This window comes from Cryptotermes secundus, unplaced genomic scaffold (genome assembly GCF_002891405.2).
Source record: "Cryptotermes secundus unplaced genomic scaffold, Csec_1.0 scaffold934, whole genome shotgun sequence".
NCBI classification, from domain to species: domain Eukaryota; kingdom Metazoa; phylum Arthropoda; class Insecta; order Blattodea; family Kalotermitidae; genus Cryptotermes; species Cryptotermes secundus.
Genome location: NW_019738977.1, coordinates 1 through 20,670, shown reverse-complemented (window position 1 = coordinate 20,670; position 20,670 = coordinate 1).

The window sequence follows — 20,670 nt, the reverse complement described above, 5'->3', positions numbered from 1 at the left end:
CACTAGCAATAAAAAAAAAGTGAATTGTTAGTGTTGTTTAACATTCAAGAAAATTAATTTAAAGCTGCCACTAATACGACGAGAAGAGAATCCATCCATACACAGCCCTTCGTTGGACCTTTGCCGCTTTTTCGGTTTCTTAATCTTATACTCAGTCGTTATGACGCCTTGGACGGGGGGTCAGCCCGTCGCAAGGGCGCTACCTACAGACAGAACAACATAAACACAGACTAAACGCACATAGACATCCATGCCTTGTGTGGAATTCGAACTCACGATCTCAGCTTTAGAACGAGCGAAGGCAGTCAATGCTTTAGACCAAGCGGCCACTGCCATCGGTGGAAAATATATTCAGAGGGTCACAAATTACATATCGATGTTTTGTATTAAAAGCATATTCCTTAAAATACTTGCAAAACATCCTTTAAATTTCTGTACGCTCGTTAACAGTGGAGGTAAAGATCCATGGATTCTTCTCTTCTGCACTAGACTGAGATGAGTGCGTAGTAGTAGTAGTAGTAGTAGTAGTAGTAGTAGCAGTAACAACTGCAGTGTGGAACTTAATCTTTTCATAAACGACGTATTAAGAATGAGGTTATTAGTTTATTTAAGACATCTGTTCCGATGTGGGCAATAAGTACAGCATGCGCCAAAATTAAAGTACTGAAATGAAAAACGACCTGTTGATACAACTGTCTACTAATGTGAAGGCCCCTTGCACGACAGAACCTTCTCAAATCCTGAATAAATGGTCCGATCACCATATCCTTGTAGCGTTCTTGGACGATAACATCTGGCCGCTCAAAACCAAGGAACCGAGTTGTCTGGCGACCTCTTCCGTATGAGCGGAAATAATACTCAACTATGAATACTTTTTCCTCCGTCGAGAGACCCATTTCCAACAACAACTGCACAACACAACTTCCTTTTCATTGCTGGGAACACGTGCGGCTGGAGCTATGCCCCGTCGACAATCGTACATGCGCGTTCGAGATGCGCGAGTTTCAGTACTGATTATTTTGGCGCACACTGTATATTCAACGAAATGCAAGAGAAATGTTTTCTGAATGCAGTGTAGAATCTCTGGCGCGATTAGCGTTGTGACAAGCAAATCCGAATCTGCAGTAAATGTACATCAAGGCCAATGAGATATGTAAGCAAGCTGAGAGCACCCGCCTTCCCTTGGAGGGCACATTCCCACTCCTTTTGTCGCTTCTGATATTCACTGATTCCCAGTTCGTGCTATAGTGAAACAGTACGTGTTTGGGCCAATCACGACTCGGCTGTGCAATGTTTTAATACGAGGCTAGTGTATCAATTAGAATAGGCGCATTTATAGGAAGCTGGGAGGGCCCCGGGCCGTTCTGTTCCCGCTGGTGTACATAAAGTCTCAATATTCATGCCAGGAATCAAACTCCGGCAGGTCGGTCTGTAAGTCAACCCTTCTGTGACAATGAAATAAATATTAGAGGCATATTCTAGTCAACGGATAGAATGCTCAGCATAAGCCCTTCATTTACATTAAAATTTAGCAGCTATAAATACCGCCACTTCTTGACCTGCATGAGTAAACTGGTTGCATAACAAATTTTCACTAATTCCTGAGTTACTGATCTATACGTGCTCCTTTCTGTACATTCAATAGGCTCGTAGCCCGTTAGAGTTTCATGTATTTACCTTTTCCTGGTCTTAGCGACGTTGCGCCTTTTCCCAGCATTTATTTTAGTACTCGTGCTTCAGCTATGATCTGAATTCAAAATGGTGCATGCATTTCTCCCCAGTATGTTCTACATTCCTCTCTGACTTAATCACTCTTCAAGAATACTAACAAAGACTACTGTTAGGTAATTTTACTGTAATTACCTGTTAGCTTTCTATCTATCGGGTATAGAAATCTCTGCAGCATGAATTTCTCAAATGCCTTTATCTGATTCTTCTCTTAGAACGTGAGAACATTTTGTTCCCACATAAGGTTTTTCTGAGCCGGGACAGTGACTGCCTATGTGCTGGACGACCCAGGGGTCGGAGTTCGAGTCCTGGTAGGACCAAGAATTTTGTCTTCTCCACATCGTCCAGACCGGCTCTGGGGCCCACCCAGCCTCCTATCCAATGCCTTTGTAAAAAAGGTAAAGTTGTCCCTGTGCTTAACTAATTAAGCACTACGCCATGAAAACGTACGGGGGAGTGGATGTATAGATCCACATTCTTTTGACCTACGTACTAGCTGGAGGTGAGTGGTCAGCTTCACGCCCCGGCCGCTTTAATCCCGGGGAAAGAGCTCCCGGTACACAATGATATGAGGTTGGGTGGACCCCAGAGCCTGTCAGGACGACGTGGAGAAGAGAAAATTCTTGACCATCCTGGGACTCGAACTCCGACCCCTCGGTTGTCCAGCCCGTAGCCAGTCGCTATACCGACCGCTCTATAGCGGGTCCTATCCAATGGGTACCGGTGGTAAAGCGGTAGGGGCGTGAAGTTGACCACTCACCTGCAGCTAGTGCCGAGGTCAAGAAAATGTGGATCTATACATCCACTACCCCATACATCTTCATAACGTAGCGCTTAATTAGTTAAACACAGGGACAACTTTACCTTTTACGCGGTTCTTTACCAGTATAAATCCAGAAGCATGAATTTATTGATTACCCAGCATAAAATGAAGAAGAAAAAGGGTATTCCTGTAGAACGTATACTTTGTTGCCACTCGTTTGCCACAGGTGATTAATGCAAAATTTTAGTTCGGGACACGCGCACAAATGGGGGGGGGGAGAAGCGGGGTTATACGCGCGATGACTGAGAAACCTATTACCACTGAGTAAATTCTAAGATAGGTATACAAACACAAAGTATGTATGTATGTATGTATGTACGTATATTACAGAGCAGGAAGAGACATCAGCAAAGAGCAGTACAGGAGTACAAATCTACATTCGTACTTTCACTTATCACACATAAACTACCGGTACACCTTCCATAACAGGTTAGCTGAGGGACTGCTTAATGTCATGAAGCGATATATTCATGAGTTCTAAGTGTGGAACATGGCCACATACGTAACTCAGTGACTTTCAGGCACGACTTCTAGCTATTTGCTACAGTTTGTTCTACAAATCGTGATCTATAAATGTTGCACATATCTCACGCTACAGAAAACTATATGAGCATGTATTTGAATACACCATTTTAGGTCTATACTCCCGAATAAGGCCATGAGTGCCAACCGATCGGAACAGAAAGACTGGAGCGAAGGAAATATCCACAATTTCCAGCTGGAAAACGAACCATCAAAGCTATCAATTTAGAGTATGTTGCTTATACAATGGACATAACATGAGCTGTACTGTTTTAGAGATTTATACGAAATATACAAACGCAAATCAAAATTCAGTAAAAATCCGCCAAAACTACAATATAAATTACATCGAGGAAAGGTAGTTTGGTCTCAAGAATACGAAATAAACATTAATGAAATTCACCTTTAATAACAGGAATTGTTTAAAACAGAAATGGAAAATAAAAACTAGATTCTAATATAAAAAGATACAGATGCCATAGCATAATGAAGAGCTTCATAATTTGGACTCTTCATTAATTATTATTAGGGTGATCAAATAAAAAAATATGAGATGGGCGAGACACGTGGTACACCAAGGAAAGCTAAGAATTGCAATCAAAATTTAGTCGGAAAACCTGAAGGAATGAACAACTCATGGGAACGGGGCTGATTCGAAAGTTAACAATGAAAAGAGTTTGAAGTTGTAGACCGAATCTTGCCCAGAACAGGTTCCAGTAGTGGGGGGATGATGGGGGGAAAAATGTCTACAAACCGTGTGATTATTTTGTCACACTTTTGTAGGCCTATAATAATATTTCTTCAACCTCTTGCGAATATTCATATAAACTCTGATAACAGGCCTACACAAAGCTCGTTAAATATTACAGATAAAAGTTGTAGACTTTGAAAAGGCAAGCATTTTATGTCACGTAATACTGTTGACACTATAGACCGATCTTCTTGAGACATCTCATAAAACTCAGTTCGGACGTAAATAATTCATACTGCGCTGTTAGTGGGCACAAATTATCAGCACCACACCGTCACCTCTTACTGTCAACATTCCTTAACCAATTGCATAACCCTTCATAACCTACAATACGAATACAAAACTCTGAAAGCATTCTCTGTGATTACTTTTTACACTTGACAATTTCTGCTGCAAGAAAGTGAAACTTATAGCAAATATAAATGCGACAGAAGAAACAGTACATTACAAATGACTCCGGCCAAGAGGTTAGTTGCTAATTGGCACTGTATATTGTGTGGCACCGCGTATAATTTCAGTAGAAAGAAAGTGATTCGAGCAAGTCGTGCCATCTCAGTCAGTCATGCTGAAGAGAAGTGTGCTCAATTGCTTCTTTATTGGTATTTGGCAGAACGTGGAAACCGATGCCGTTGCCCAACGAGACCAGATGCTCACGTTTCTGTTTTGCAACCGACCTAGTTCTGCCTTTAACAATAATTTGCTTATTAATTTCCAAAGCTATTATTTAACACTTACCCATGTCTCTGCTAACTGCACTACGTCCCAGTTTACATGGGCATAGGAACACGTGGTTCTAGTAGTTCCTTCTAACGCGCAGAACAGTATTCTTTCCTTTAAGTTAACTACAACCAAGGCAAGGTTAATTCCTACCCGCTTATGTTTAAAATATTCAATGACCATAATATCTGTAATAATACAGACCCTACACAGATTATGGTTACGACATAAGTGTAATAATTAGCTCTAAAACTGTTTATGTAATACATAGTCCGTCAACAATGCAACAAATTGTTCCTTCTTTCTTTCACTTTCACTTTCAACACATGTTTCGGCCTTAAATGGCCATTTTCAGGTGCCTCACTATGCTACGACTAAAACTACGCCCCTTGTAACGTGTAATAAGAATTTTACAAAATTTAAAGAAAATTTTAATACATTTCATTTAAATTAAGTGACAGCGTGTGCTATTTTAGCGTATACCAGTTAGACCACGACTATGACGGTTTCAATCATGAAGTGTACAGTTACATATGTAATGACTGAACAATATTAGTGCAGGGTAGCGGTTTTAGTATAGTAAGGCACAAGCAGATGGCCATTTAGGGCCGAAATATGTTGTGTCGAAAGTGAAATTGAAAGAGAGAAGCAACAATTCGTTGCACTGTTGACGGACTGTGTAGTACGTAAACAGTTTTAGACATAGTAACGCAACAGGATGCTTAAGTACAGGATTGCTAATAATTAGCTGGTTGAAAATACCTGCATATTCCTAAGCTAAATTTCTCTTGATCATTGACAACAGCTAATTAATTTTACTTAACTTTAGTCAAGAAATATTTTAACGACGGTAATGACGTCTGAAGAAATGCCGCGTCCTTCATGGAACAAGAAGGTTCATTACAGTGTTCGCAAAAGCCTGCCTCCAGAGCCTAACCTGAGACAGATGACTCCAGACCACATCCTCCTGCTATCGTATTTCATTAAGATTATTTTAATTCCTTCCATCTATCCCTAAGTCTTTCAAGCGCTCTCTTCCTTTAAAGTTTTCCGACAAAAATTTTGTTTGTATTTCTCATTCCTCGTTCCGTGCTATATGTCTTACCCATCCTTTATTCTATCATCCAAATAGTATCTGGTGAAGAGTATAAATTGTGAGGCTCCTCATTATGTATTTTTCTCCAGCCTAGTGTCGTTTCCTCCCTCTTAGTCCCCAATACCCAGAAAACTGTTCTCGAACACCCTTAATTGATGTCTTTCCCTTAAGGAGAAGGACCAACTTTCATATCCACAATTATTAATTGCTAACATATAAAAATTTTAGTGCCGAATATACAGGAATGTTTATACTGTCACGCGTATGGAGCGTGACAGGGGTTTGGATTGACTGACTGGATTTATTACACCTTATATATTCACACAGTTCGGAACTACAGGAAATTACAGCGCTATCGCTGTTCTACACACTTACAATTTCACCGTCCCACACGCACTGGTCGTATCCTGACAACGTATTTATCAGTCTCACTGTAACTTCAAATCACATATGAAGGCTTCTTTGCATCACCTAATTCTTTTCTCGCAATTTCCTCTCAATCACCTTGGACTGCCATCTCCAGAACTTGACGCAATTCTCGCGACTACGGTTCTGTACTCCTCTGTACCCTGCTTCTTCTGTTGTATACTCATTCTACTCTGCTTCTACTTCTCCTGACCTGCCAAACACTTCTTATGACCACTCTGCACGGACCCCAAGGAAACATCGTCTTCTGTTATCCAGAATGCGTCTTTACTGTTCCGTTACCTAGCAATGGATGGCATTCTATCGTTGAGCGTTTGTGTTGCGGGAATGTGTTTACCGACACGTTACCTAGCAATGGGTATACACGTCACAATTCTATAGGCATATATCTGTGCACAATTTCACACTTCGATGGTTTTGTCCCGTACTGCACTCAAAGAGATTCTGCGAGGCCGCCATGACTTCCGCAGGGGGAGGGGGGAAAAGGAACACTTCGCAATTTGGAGATACAGTACCAAATTAAATGTTAGGACCTTGCATTATGAAGAGCTACTGTCATTCTCACTTCTCAAATTTGCATGACCGCCACACTGGTATATTTTGTGACATTATCCTAGAGGAAGTTCTGTGATATGCTGTTCATACCGGTTCAACTGTACCAATAATTACTGCGACAGACGGACACAAGGACGTCCATGATACAACGAACCTGTCACTCCTTACAAAATAAGGAAAGTAGATTAGAATATGTCCTCAGTCCTCTGTTTAGAAAGCCAGAAATGCTGATGACTATGTTAGGTGGTCAGATTATCCTATATCAGCAAACTGTTAATGTTTTATAATACGTACTTGGGAGGTACCGGGTTCGAATTTTGGCTGTGACGCCGAATAATCTATGAGATGTTAGTGGCCTTCCTCAGACCTTCCAGGCAAATCCCAGACAGCACCTTGAAGTAAACCAAGACCGCCCACAATCATCCCCTGGGGTTAATAGTCTATACAAAACCTACGATCCATCTATGCAATCACCCAGACTACATGGACCTTCATACGATGAATCAGCAGTGCGACCGTGCTGTCAGCACAAGTCAGGAATGTCCTCTCACACTGCACAGATTTCTCACAAAGAAAATGTGGCCGTTGCAACGTTATTACAGTAGCTAAATGTTAACTTTATGCCATTCATCTTCTGATTCGAGGTCGAAGTGATTACCTCCTGTTGGAAGCCTTCGCGGGCAAAGTAAGCGCCTTAACGCAGAATGTACAGCAATACTTGTACTAACGAAGGTAATTTCTAAACTTTGTTGTTTCGTCTTTTTGTGTGATGCTCCAGCATAATATTCGTGTTGCTCATGGCAGTTTTCTTCGACTTGTTTCATTTATGTTACCGCCTTGTTCAATGTTTTATGAACATTTTCAAACAGCCGCCACCACGTAATGAGGCCTCATTACACAAGGAGGAACAGCTGAAGTCAACAGGGGTTTAATCATAATTATACAATTTACACTAAACAGTGAGAAATTGTGAAAGTCGATATAGATTTGATCGATATTTCACAAAAAACGAAATTTTTAATATAAACACACAAAACACTAGCCAATGTTTTCAATTTTAATATGACGAATTCCCACATTTTAATTAAATAGTCCTAGGTTCGGAACAGTTTTGAGAGTGAGATTATAACATATATTGTCTAGTTTCACTGGATTCCAGCAAGGTGGCCGGAAAGGAAACGGGTGGTAAAATACAGTGGGGGGGGGGCTCACACAGAACATCTGTAATTATAATAAATACTTCACTTACTAAGAAAAATTAGATTTAGTTTTATAACAATTTAAATGCTATATAAGATTCGATATGTAACGCCGTGTAGTCCGGTAGGTCGACATAAACGTTTCGCAGGAATCTGCTTTCTATATCTTAAGGGGACCTACTACACGTCATCACAACTCAGAAAACCATAATATTAGTTTCAGTACTTTAAATACAACTGTTACAACACTGAGGGTCATAAAGATACATCAGCTTTCTTATCTGTGTGTCTTCTGAATTATTTTCGAAGATTCAAGGACACAAAGTAAGAGTACTATTACGTGTATTAGTGAATATAGAAGGGGTTTCGGATTGGTAATTGGATTTACTGACCACTTACATGTCGTAACTAAAATTAATTATAACACTGTTACTGATTTTCACACTACAAAGCACTCCACGCTAATCTTCTCTGTCTATTTCCATTAGTCTTCACTATCTGTTTCCTGGCAACGGATCTATAACACAGGAACTATGTGTCTCACTAAATCACGCACTCCCAAGATCACTGTACTACAGCGCACATGAAGTTTTCATCTCACGTTAAGGTCGACTTTTTGTATTCTTCTGTACTCATCAGGTTTACTGCTTGCTTACTTGCTTGTTTCTGTCGCTTACTACCACCACTTAGAAATTCTGCACACATGTACAGATGCAGCAAGGACATGTGTCACAGAAAACACATGACACGTGTTCGCTGTGCAGCCAGTCCATTGGCACGCTGGCTGGTCTACAGAAAACACGTCACGCAACCTCTACCCACTGACGTGTGACGTAATCGCGGACATAAAGAAAACACTGCTTGAGTATTTTTGGCCGCATGTGTTGAGGGCGTTGCCTAGCAATGGATTTACATGTCACAGTATATACCGATAATTATAAAGGTAGAAGAATAACATACTGAGTCACGTGGCTAAAACTCTGAGAAAATAAAGCCGACTTATTTCATAAATTCATATGGAACCAGTCTGGCTACTAGGGGGCCACTTCTCTGCCAGAATGTGAAGTCTAGGTGATTCATTAGGATCCCATTTGCTGGAATATAAGAGCATACTTTTGTTCTCCGATTGAACCTTTCGATATTCAGACGTGTATTCATATATGTTGGGCAAATGGCCTACTAAACATATCAGGTGGTGCATATGAGTGTGTGTGTGTCACTGCGAAGTTCATTACAATTTGTCCATTAAACTATCTTGATTATTGGGAAGAGGAAGCGGCCATCATTGTCCATGACGTCACACAAGCCCTACAAGTTTCCCACGATGTTGGAGCTACGACTCAATTGTTTCATCTTTCAATTCGGAAGCTTTCGATTAACGTTTCGTTCCTTTGGCGCCAGTGTGGCGTCTGAGCGACAGTTAATGAGTTTCAGCTTAAGAGCTCACATGGTAAGATTTTCACATGAGGAACCTACTGCTGTGAGACGCATTCAACCACACATACAATTTGTCGATGCGACAGATGCAGTAAGCCTAACACTGGACTATCGTAAAGTAAATCAATGACCGCTATGAAACTGAAACCCAAGTCGCCACTAATGACCAGGAGCTGAATACGTTTTTACAAAACCAGATTTAGCGGCGAAAGGTAAAAGGTACAATTGTTCCCGTGCTTAACTAATTAAGCACTACTCCATGAACGCGTGTGGGGGAGTGGATGTGTAGATTCATATTTTGCTTGACCTCGGAACTAGTTGGATGTGAGTGGTCAGCTTCACACACCGGACGCCCCCCCCCCGCCCCGGGAGAGAGAGCCCCCAGTACCCAGTGAACGGGAGGCTGGGTCGGCAGAGCTGATCTGGACGACGTGGAGAAAATTCTTGACCCTACCGGAACTTGAAATCCGTCCCCTCGGTCGTCCAGCCCGTAACCAGTCGCTATACCGACTGAGCTATCCCGGCTTCCTAGAATTAGCGGTATGAAACTGAATGACTGATGGATTCTTGGTGTATTTGTACTCCATACGTCATATAATATCGAATGAGGTGAGAAGACTGTCATAAATGATGATCAGATAATTACTGGAAAAGAGGGTGTCCTAGCCTATTTTAAATGTTCTCAGGGGGTTTCCAGCGACGGAGAGACAATCACTGTAACGGCGAGAAAAAATCTTCGAACAGACACTGGGACATTACTAGAAAAGTACAAAAGAATATTCTGTTTATAATATCGTTTTTAAGCATCCCGTTTCATTGATATATAAGGAAATATCATGTTCACAAGCCATACAAAATTTTAACATACAATGCAACAATTTTAGTAAGATAGAAGACACCTAGCCGGTCACGGTAGCCTAGCGGTCTAAGGCATGTACTGTCTTCGCTCGCTTGGAAACTGGGATCGTGAGTTCGAATCCCACTCAGGGCATGGATGTTTAGTTTGTGTGTGTGCGTTTTTCTGTGTTTGTGTACAGGTAGAGGTCTTGCGACGAGCTGATCACCCGCCCAAGGAGTCCTACCGAATGTGTAAGATCTAGAAAAACCGAAGTGAACGGAGAAGTTCATGGAGGTAGGCCTAGGCCCACTGGGGCTGTAGTGCCAAGAAAAAAGAAGAAGAAGAAGACACCTAATGATGGCCGTACACGGTCGAAATATGTAGTGTGGAAGAAGGTTGACTAGATAATAAGCTGCATTTAAGACGGAAATATATGTGAAATAAACGATTTATTCTGTTTCAGTATCCGTAGTCCGAAATTGAGGCTCGGCCTTATTTCCGACCTATGTGAGTCACACACACACTGCTAGTCTTCAGTGAGTAAGTGTTTTCACTGTCCAAATGCAACGTTTCTATTCTTGCTTTCTATCCAACGTACATTTCAGGCTCACACGGCCATCCTTAGGCGTACCTACTCCTACTTTCGCTTCAGTTAAGTCGCGTATGGAACGCATTGCTATTTTCAACAAAAATCCTCTAAAAGCCATAAAATCTGGTACCTGTTGATTGCCAGCAAAGTTCATTCTCAACTGTGTATGATACACTTTTTCGGTGGTGTGTTGATGCAGAGAATCACAACCATTACACACAGCCAGAATGACTCAACAAGGAACGCCACCAATACACCACCGAATAAAAAATTATCATACACAGTCAACAATACGCGCTGCTTGCAATCAACAGGTACCAGCATTGTATGGGTTCTAGAGGATTTCTATTGAAAGTAACAACTTGTCCACACGCGACTAAATTGAAGCGAAAGTGCAACGATTTGAGCAACAGTAACTACGTGAGGCCGAAACATTTTGTAGAAGAATGTACGTAGGATAGAAGACGATAATAAAAACGTTACCTCTGGACGGTGAAAACACTTATCCACTGAAGATCAGCAGCAATGCAACAGCATGCTGAGGTGCAACATTGACTGCTGCTGTTTAAGTCAGTAAGACATCCGAATGACGAAGTCTATGATGAAATGAGTGCAGATAGGATAATTAGTCCCCCTCGTTGGTGGCTCCACCTTATCGTGGTGAGGGGGTTTGAGTATGCCAAGGACCCTGAGAGCTATACCAGCGGTAGCGTAGCTACTGGCAGGGCCTCCCTTGCTGGACAGGTCAAAGGGTAGGCATCAGACGAAGAGAGACACCAAAAACTGATGCCGGAAGCAGCGTCATCAGCAGCGACTTGAAGGACAGAGCAAATGATGCTCGAGATGGTTCAAGTTCGTATAGCAACAGGCGTGACCAGAGTGGTTTGAACGGCTGTTGTACTGCGATGTGGAAAGCAAATGGAAAAACTACCACATTATCACTTTTCCTGGATAGTCTCTTTCCAAAACCAGAGATACCATGTATGCGAGATGTTTCATTTGAAGGAGAAAGCTCTAGATCGCATCAAGTGGAGGAACTGTTTTGAAGAGACTGTGGACCTGTCGTCTTGACAGATTACTGATGAATGAATGAGGATAATTAGTAACGCGAATAAGGAAATGGGCTTTAGCCCTTTTCTATCGGAATGCAGTGATCAATTTATTTTTGTATTGGTCATGTAAATAGTACATGTGCATTTATTCTTCTGTAAAGTCAGAATTTGAATATTGTGGCACGTAGAGCCCTTACTGGGTAACGACCTCGAAAAAAAAAACGAAACGACATTCGATGCTAGGCAACAGATTTCTAATAAGCAAGTATACACGGCCGTTACTGGGTAACGTCTTCGCAAACAAACATGTTCCAACGGAAACGATTGGAGTAACAGTAGAAGAGCGGCTTATATATATATCCTGTCTTGTGTTGGTTCTGGCGTCCGGAGATAGGGACTAGCTCTATCGATTGGGCCCAGCTGTGTAGGCTTTTACCTGGCGACGTAGAGAGAGTTCAGTCGCAGAAACGTTTCTAAAAAAAACAGAGCCATGGATAATGTCCAAAGAGTCATTAACTGCATAAAAGGTTTACCAAAAATCACAGTCAGACTTGTGATTGTCACGGTATCCTAATGAAATGAATATATAATATAATGATAAATATACTCTTATATTATACTCAGGCCCAGTTCTCACTGATATGTATCGGGAACATAATGTCCGAAAGACGGAACTAAACAGATACAGAGACCTGGACAGGGTCCATCAATGGGCTGTTGTGAACCCACAATGAACCTCCACATACAATAAAAGCAGGAAATTTCTTGCCCAGGTGAGTAACTACAAAAGTGTTCATGGAAACTTTACTATGGACAATTTAATTTTTAATCTGAATTTCTCTATTAAATGTATCGAGGGAACATGGCCGAGACTAACACTGCAGCAAGTATGGTATGCGAAATTTATACAGGAATATGCACAGGTGCTATTTCTGAATGTTTCTAACGAAGTGCAACTGCATTGTCAACCTTACCATTGTGTAAACCCAGACCAATAAAATCAGGTGATGTACACAACGTAAGATATTAATACTAGTTAGTTAGTTATTGGAGAGGGTGGGTTTCCCCATGCACTGAGACCTGTATTGGTCCATTGTGCTTCCCTCTATGATTTCTACCAGCCTCTATATCCTACCGGTACTGGTGCTTACCATCAGTCCCACCCAGCCAGCGAGACCTGCTCTACTAGCTGAGAGGTATCTATAATGCTTCCCCCATCTACCGCAGGTATTAGAGACTGTTGCTGGGCGGAAAACGTCCGTTAATTTGGCTCAGTGACCTCCTTAGGAGATATGAGGTTCTTTTACGTGCCGTAAAGCTACGACATGGGACCCACGGCTTAAAGTCCCTCCCGGAGGACTTGTTCCCTGAATTTTTCCGCCCTTAAAAATTCGACGACCTCCGCCGCGTATTTGAACCCGCGTTCAAACCCCTCTCAAGAGGGGAGCGGTTGTAACGACCAGAGAACAGTCGCTGCAAGGAGTAGCCGAAATAACAGGAGACGCAGAAAGCACATCATTGGAAGAAAAGGAACGGGCGTGCTTGTCGCGCTGTGGAGGACACCCCTCCCCCGGCACCGCCATCGACATTACGTCAATTTCTGGTTTGGTTTCGACAACCGAGTCATGAGGTGGGAACGTTATCTCTAGACTACGGAGGCCGCTAAGATATTAATACTAAGTATGAGCTTATCTAACTACGGTGTAATTATTTCACAGAAGCAGTTAAGTGGACAGACGCTAACAAAAGGCTAGTGTGTGCAGGTGAAGTGAAGAAATTAAATAAAAACAGAGAGACTAGTAGTTAGAACTACTGCAGATGTGGTCCTAACAAACGTAAATGAAACAGTAAATACGATAGATTGGCATAATATATGAGTATGTTAACATTCTGTAATATTTAGCGTATAGGTCTATACACACTGTATTTATAACTACAGAAATAAAACCATTGTTAAAATAGCATAAGGAGTAATCACCTCACTGAATTCACTCACAGGTGAAGTTTGTTTAACTGCTGAATCGCCCTCATGGCAGGGAGCTTATGAATGAAGCGATAAGTGAACATAATAGCCTATAATCCTATTTGTAAAGAGTATCTTGAAATCATTTCCCGTGGGATTTATATCTTGGCGCTGCGGGCGGTCCACCTGGTGGCAACACCACGAACTGATCAGCACAACACCGTGTCTATTCAGAGGGATTGTCTGCCACGAATCGTGAGCTCTCCTGCTGCATGGGTTGTTCTACAGCCGTGCAAACTTATCTGACTGATCCAACTTTTTTGCCACTTGGAGCCAACTCATCAAAGTAATTGTTCTTTATGCTCTGACAATTTGTAATGGTTTGTGAGCCGTGTTGTGCACGCTATTCAGTGCAGTTTTATTTTATGTTCCTCGAGTTTTATGCATACTTAACTCTGGCAACAGTATCCGAAAGTTCCGCTGTTAGACAAAATCCTAAGCTATTTCCATATATTTCCCACCCTTGTAGCCGAACTAGTCCCATCAACTTCTTCAGCTCCGTCTCAATATTCTTCTTCCAGCCTCTTCTCCGTCACAGAAAGTTAGGACTAAGTCTTTAGATAAGCCGCGCCATAGCTCAAGCGGTTAGTCGCTGGTTTCCCACCGCGGTGGCCCGGGTTCGATCCCGGGTCTGGTCAAGTGGGATTTGTGATGGACAAAGTGGCGCTGGGGTAAGTTTTCTCCGAGTACTTCGGTTTCTCCTGCCAATCTTCATTCCACCAATTGCTCCACAATCACCCTCACCTATCATCTGGGGCTGGTACAATAGGCCAGAAGTGGCCGCAGTAAAAGGGACTTAGTTCCACCCCACTAGCAATAAAAGAAATAAAAAAAGTATTTAAGATGCTTTCTTCGCATTCGGAATATTCCGGGTTCGAAACCCGACCCGTAACAAGCTTCGCCTGGAAAAAGAAATTGTAATGCTCCTCAGCCCGTTTACATAAAATCTTGAGTTAGTATTTAAAACAGGCCACAACCACTTCTTTCACACAATTAACAACGGATCATTCGTAATAATTTTACCGCTAGACGACACACACACAGCCCTAATCTGTACAAAGCCAATGAGCTTCATTAAATTACCCAAGACTCAATCATCATTCAAATTTCGGTATGTATTTCTTATACATCTTCTCTCTAGCTTAATAATAGGTAAGGTAAAGCTACCCTGTAACACGCCCTGAAGGCCCACAGGGTTGTGAGACGTCAAGGCTCCCACTTTTTTTCTAGACAATTGGCTCACAGATGGCGGTGAGTTTGTCAGCCTTATGCGCCGGCCGCCCTATAGCCCCAGGAAGATTCCTAGTACTCATTTCTGTTACAGACCGAGTCGACCCCAGGGCTGTAGTGCGGCTGGACTCGAACCCGCGACCTTGTAGCATAGTGCCTCAACCAACTACGCTACCGGGTGCCCCCAGTTTAATAACATTATTTATCAATTTGCTGTGGTGAGCATAATTTAATATTTCACTGTTTCTCCCCTTCCAGCTACATACCCAGCCCATCGTAAACTCCTACACTCACCACACTGCCCATTTAATCTCGTCTGGGTCCAAATTTCGTTCTCCATTAACATTTTGAAGCCTGAAAATAATGTAAATAATATTTAAAAGTTCAGTTTGTATCTTCCAGAAATGACATTGCATCTTCATTACATTGGCGAATCGGTTAATGTCGTTCAGGGAAACAATCGTCAATCATACGAAACCCACAAATGCACACTGTACGCAAATAACATAGATTTGTAACGTGTTTAAGCAGATGGTACCTACAGTGACTACTGTACTTTAAAGGGACGATCACATGTTTACTTACATACAAACACGTACATACTTGTGTTATTTTAACCGCGGCCAGCAGACTGATACCTGTCCTTGAGGCCAAATTAGCTGATGCCCTGCTGACAAACAACATGTTAGTATTCCTCAACCTTTAAAAATAACATCTATTCTTACGGGTCTGTCACAGATTTCTCCTTTGCACTCTGTTCTCAGCCACTCTCACACTCTTCGCCCGCTTCATACATCCCATCTCGTCCCTTCTTTACTCTCCTGAAAGATTTTCTCTGGCCCTGTATTCGACTAGCATGGTATGATGCCTTTCCTCTATTATCTCCTCAATTCATCTACAGCTCCTATTTCCTGCTTAGTGATCTAATTCCTAACTTCTGCCCTATGGACACAACACAAGTACTTACTTCTTACGCTTAACAGTTTAATAAATCACTGCTCTATGTTTACACGCATTACAATCAATACTGACATTGTCAGTTAAAAGAGCATACCGGAAAGTTATGAACCGATCTTCATTAAGAAGCACACTGAGTAGTATCAATTACCAAGAGAGCGTGACATGTAAGTCGCAGCACAGACTCTCTGTCGTATGCAACGGCCGTGGGGATCCGTTGCGCTGACCACGCGACACCCTCTATCCGCTAAAGTTGGCACTAACTTCGCCGACAAGCGGCGGTCGCTCGGTCGGTATAGTTCGCTTGCGGACTAAAACCACGGAATTTCTTAGTTTTATGTACAGTTTGCAAAACGTATATTACGAAACTATCCGAAAGGCAATGTTCTGCAGTAAGCAAGCTGGCTTAAACGGCCACTCTCTTGGTTTGTAATCTGGATGTGTCCGGTTCGAATCTCAGACGCAACACCACCTATCTTGACTCATCTTTATCGCGGTTTTCACATATCCTGCTAGGTATATGGCAGTGTCGTTAAATAAACCACAAACAAAACAAAACAATATTGTGCGCAAAATGAATGGTGAAAATATCTCGACTCGACTGCGCCAGTATTGGAGACCGGTGTTGCTTGTGCGCAATTTAGATATGATAAAACTTTGCTGGTGGCATACTCCCACATTTCTTCTCATCTGTCCCGTTGATATGAGTTTCACAATATTCTCAATCACTATTTTGCTTTTATGAATAGCGGCGTTTCCATATCATCAAGATCTCCCTTGCTTGCTACGTGCCTAACCTGTCAGAGCCATCTTGATTTGATGAAGCGAAATAATTATGCGTCTCTCTGCAGTCTCCTGTTATGTCCTCTTTCTTGGATACAAATGTTGTCCTCAGCATCCTGTTCTCAGACACCTTCAGTGTGTCTTTTTCTTAAGGTGGGAGATCACGGTTGACAGTCATACAAAACAAGTAAAACTACAGTTGCGCACATCTTAAACCTTGAAATTTTAAGTAGCATAACGGGAAGACAAAGGATTCTGAATTGATCGGTAGCATGCATTCCCAGAATTTAATTTCTCCTTAATTTCATCATGAACTGTAAAAATATTTAAAATATTAAATATAATATATTCATTCGAGCTGAAGAGAATGGACCTGTATAAATCTTGGCAACAGTGCAGTATATCTCTGTGGGGTTCGTTCGCTGATTGTGTAGTACGGCGGTAAAAAAGAAAGTTTCGGAGGCGTTTCTTCATCTCTATTTCCCTTCATTCTTTCTTTGTCGCTCATTCACTCCTTGTTCATACTGCATACCTCATTCGTTCTTTCTCACTCTTTCATTTTAAAAAAGCCTTCACAAACATCAATGTGATGTCAGCAGGGCAGTGGTAGCACACGTAACCGCTCAAATCCCTTCCCCTCCATTCCAAACCAATTTCCCCTCATTCGCCTCTTTTTCTCGTCATCCGGCTTCATAGCTAAAAGGAACACAAAGGCGAAAACCATCTGCAAACGCCTAACCAACTTGAAAATTGAGGGATCCAATCTGAAATAGAGGGGAGAATGAGTATTTTGAACGCGAGAGGAGAAGTGGATGACGGGGGAAGGGGTCAATTCATTGTCTGACATCTTTCCCCCCCCTAAATCTTTAGCTTCCCTCCAACACATCACACTGTTTTCTCTTTGTCATTTGTTAACATACATACATATATGTATATCGTAGTTTTGACTCATCGAACTAGAGGACAAAGGGTAATGCTGTATAATGCTTTGGGGTTATAAAGATCCCAGGAGTAAGTATAGGGGTGTTGAGGGTACGCTATGTTCGTGTATGATCATTAGAAAGGCTTTAGAGCAGACCAAAACGAAATGCGTTGTATTTCACAAGTTGACAGTTTAGGTTGATGTCTAGGTAACGTCATGTTGGATCTACAGATCACGCATGCTTTACACGAAACTCGTGCTATGGATGTTCAGTTAACGATTTCTTTAAAGCATTTAACGACTAGAACAATTAGCATTCTTTTTTTTTTGATCTGGAAGGATGATAGTAGCCTATTTCAAGGGCTAGCGGTAGTCACCTGTGTGATTTTGCATGGGTGTGAAACTTGGTCTCTGACATTAAGGGAGGAATATAGACTGAGGGCATTTGAGAACAGGGCGCTGAGGAGAATGTTTGGACCGAAGGAGGTAGAAGCGTTAGGAGGTTGGAGAAACTGCATAATCAGGAGCTCCATAACCTGTATTTTTCGCCAAGTATAATTATAATCATCAAGACGAATGAGGTGAAGAGGAATGCATATAAAATACTGGCGGGAAAGCCAGAGGGAAGGAGACCTATAAGAAAACCAAGATTGATATGTACAGAATTGATCTGGCTCAGGATAGGGACCAGTGGAGGAGTTTTGTGAACACGGTAATGAAACTTCGGGTTCAATAAAATTATGGGAAATTTTTAAATGGTTGAGCGACTGGCGGCTTCTCAAGAAGGGTTCAGCTCCATGGAGTTAGTTCGTTAGTTAGCGGCAGTGACCTAACATCAAGGAAAACAACTACAAATGTAAATTCATTTGAAAACCTGACCAAGATGTCAACCTGGTAGTACTACTGAATGTAGGCCTGATCGATTAAATTTCAACGACAGATCTGGGGAAGCATTCACTGTAGTGCCAAACAAAAAACAAACTCCGTGGTTTTAGTCCGCAAGCGAACTATGCCGACCGAGCGACCGCCGCTTGTCAGCGAAGTTAATGCCTACTTTAGCGGGTAGAGGATGTCGCGTGTTCAGCGCAACGAATCCCCACGGTCGTTAATCTCGGTTTTCTAGACCGGAGCCGCTACTTTTCCATTTATGTAGCTCCTCAATTATCCTCACAGGGTTAAGTGGACCCCGATCCAGAACCACTACTCAGAAAATCCGGTAGAGCTGGGAATCGAAACCGGGACCTCTGGATCTGTGGCCAGGAACTCTTACCACTAGACCACAGAGGCGGTTCACTGTACTGCCATCTTGCATTAAACTCCTTTGGCCACACCATCTGCAAGGGGAAGAATGTTAGTGGAGGTTAGAGCCGCGTCACGGCAGATACACATATATAGGATGTCCCTAGACTCGATGTCAGTGCTTTGGAGGTGAGCAAGTTACGTCACGGGGAACCCTGTACAAATCCCCTACACACAACTCAAACGCATATCGGAAGAAAGCACAGGAGAGAGATGAACGTCACATACGCGTATGTTGAGAAACACTGAAGTTCAGATGACTGCATAGCGTGGTGCGAACAGGAGCGGCTGGTGTGCTCACATTCACGAATCCCGTCACTGAATCGTGCAGCAACATGTCAAAGAACCCAGATTTGTGACTGTGAAGGTTATTGTCTTCCCGGATGTGACGAAATGTAGTTTGGAAGGTACGTACAGACATTTCGGAGGGACGTGCTGTGTCCACCTTCAGGGTAGAAAACCAAACGTTGCTATCTACCAAACAACACGCCATATAAGGTAATCTTCACGTCAAAGAGCTGCGTTCGTCCGAGCAAAAATACACAGTAACCTAGCTCAGTGTACCTTCNAAGCGAACTATGCCGACCGAGCGACCGCCGCTTGTCAGCGAAGTTAATGCCTACTTTAGCGGGTAGAGGATGTCGCGTGTATCCCCACGGTCGTTAATCTCGGTTTTCTAGACCGGAGCCGCTACTTTTCCATTTATGTAGCTCCTCAATTATCCTGGACCCCGATCCAGAACCACTATTTCTCAGAAAATCCGGTAGAGCCGGGAATCGAACACGGGACCTCTGGATCTGTAGCCAGGAACTCTTACCACTAGACCACAGAGGTGGTTCGCTGTACTGCCATCTTGCATTAAACTCCTTTGGCCACACCATCTGCAAGGGGAAGAATGTTAGTGGAGGGTAGAGCCGCGTCACGGCAGATACACATATATAGGATGTCCCTCGACTCGATGTCAGTGCTCTGGAGGTGAGCAAGTTACGTCACGGGGAACCCTGTACAAATCCCCTACACACAACTCAAACGCATATCGGAAGAAAGCACAGGAGAGAGATGAACGTCACATACGCGTATGTTGAGAAACACTGAAGTTCAGATGACTGCATAGCGTGGTGCGAACAGGAGCGGCTGGTGTGCTCACATTCACGAATCCCGTCACTGAATCGTGCAGCAACATGTCAAAGAACCCAGATTTGTGACTGTGAAGGTTATTGTCTTCCCGGATGTGACGAAATGTAGTTTGGAAGGTACGTACAGACATTTCGGAGGGACGTGCTGTGTCCACCTTCAGGGTAGAAAACCAAACGTTGCTATCTACCAAACAACACGCCATATAAGGTAATCTTCACGTCAAAGAGCTGCGTTCGTCCGAGCAAAAATACACAGTAACCTAGCTCAGTGTACCTTCCCGATATCATAATGTAACACTATTCTGAAGTCCAAGCTTTTGGTGTCTACATCCGCAGAGCACGTTATCTATAGGTAACGATGTAAATTTGTAATCGACAAGTGCCCTGGTCAAATCTCGGTTGGACATGGGCTATGTTGACTGAAACTGTTACTCTTCTCTCAGACCCTCCAGGCAAATTCTGGGAGAGCACCTTGACTAGGCCACGACCGCTCCTTCCAAGTTCCCTCTAATTCATTATTCATTTCTCATCTTACAATCCGACGCTACAAAGTCTCGATACTGAAAGCGTTGATAAATATTCCCACG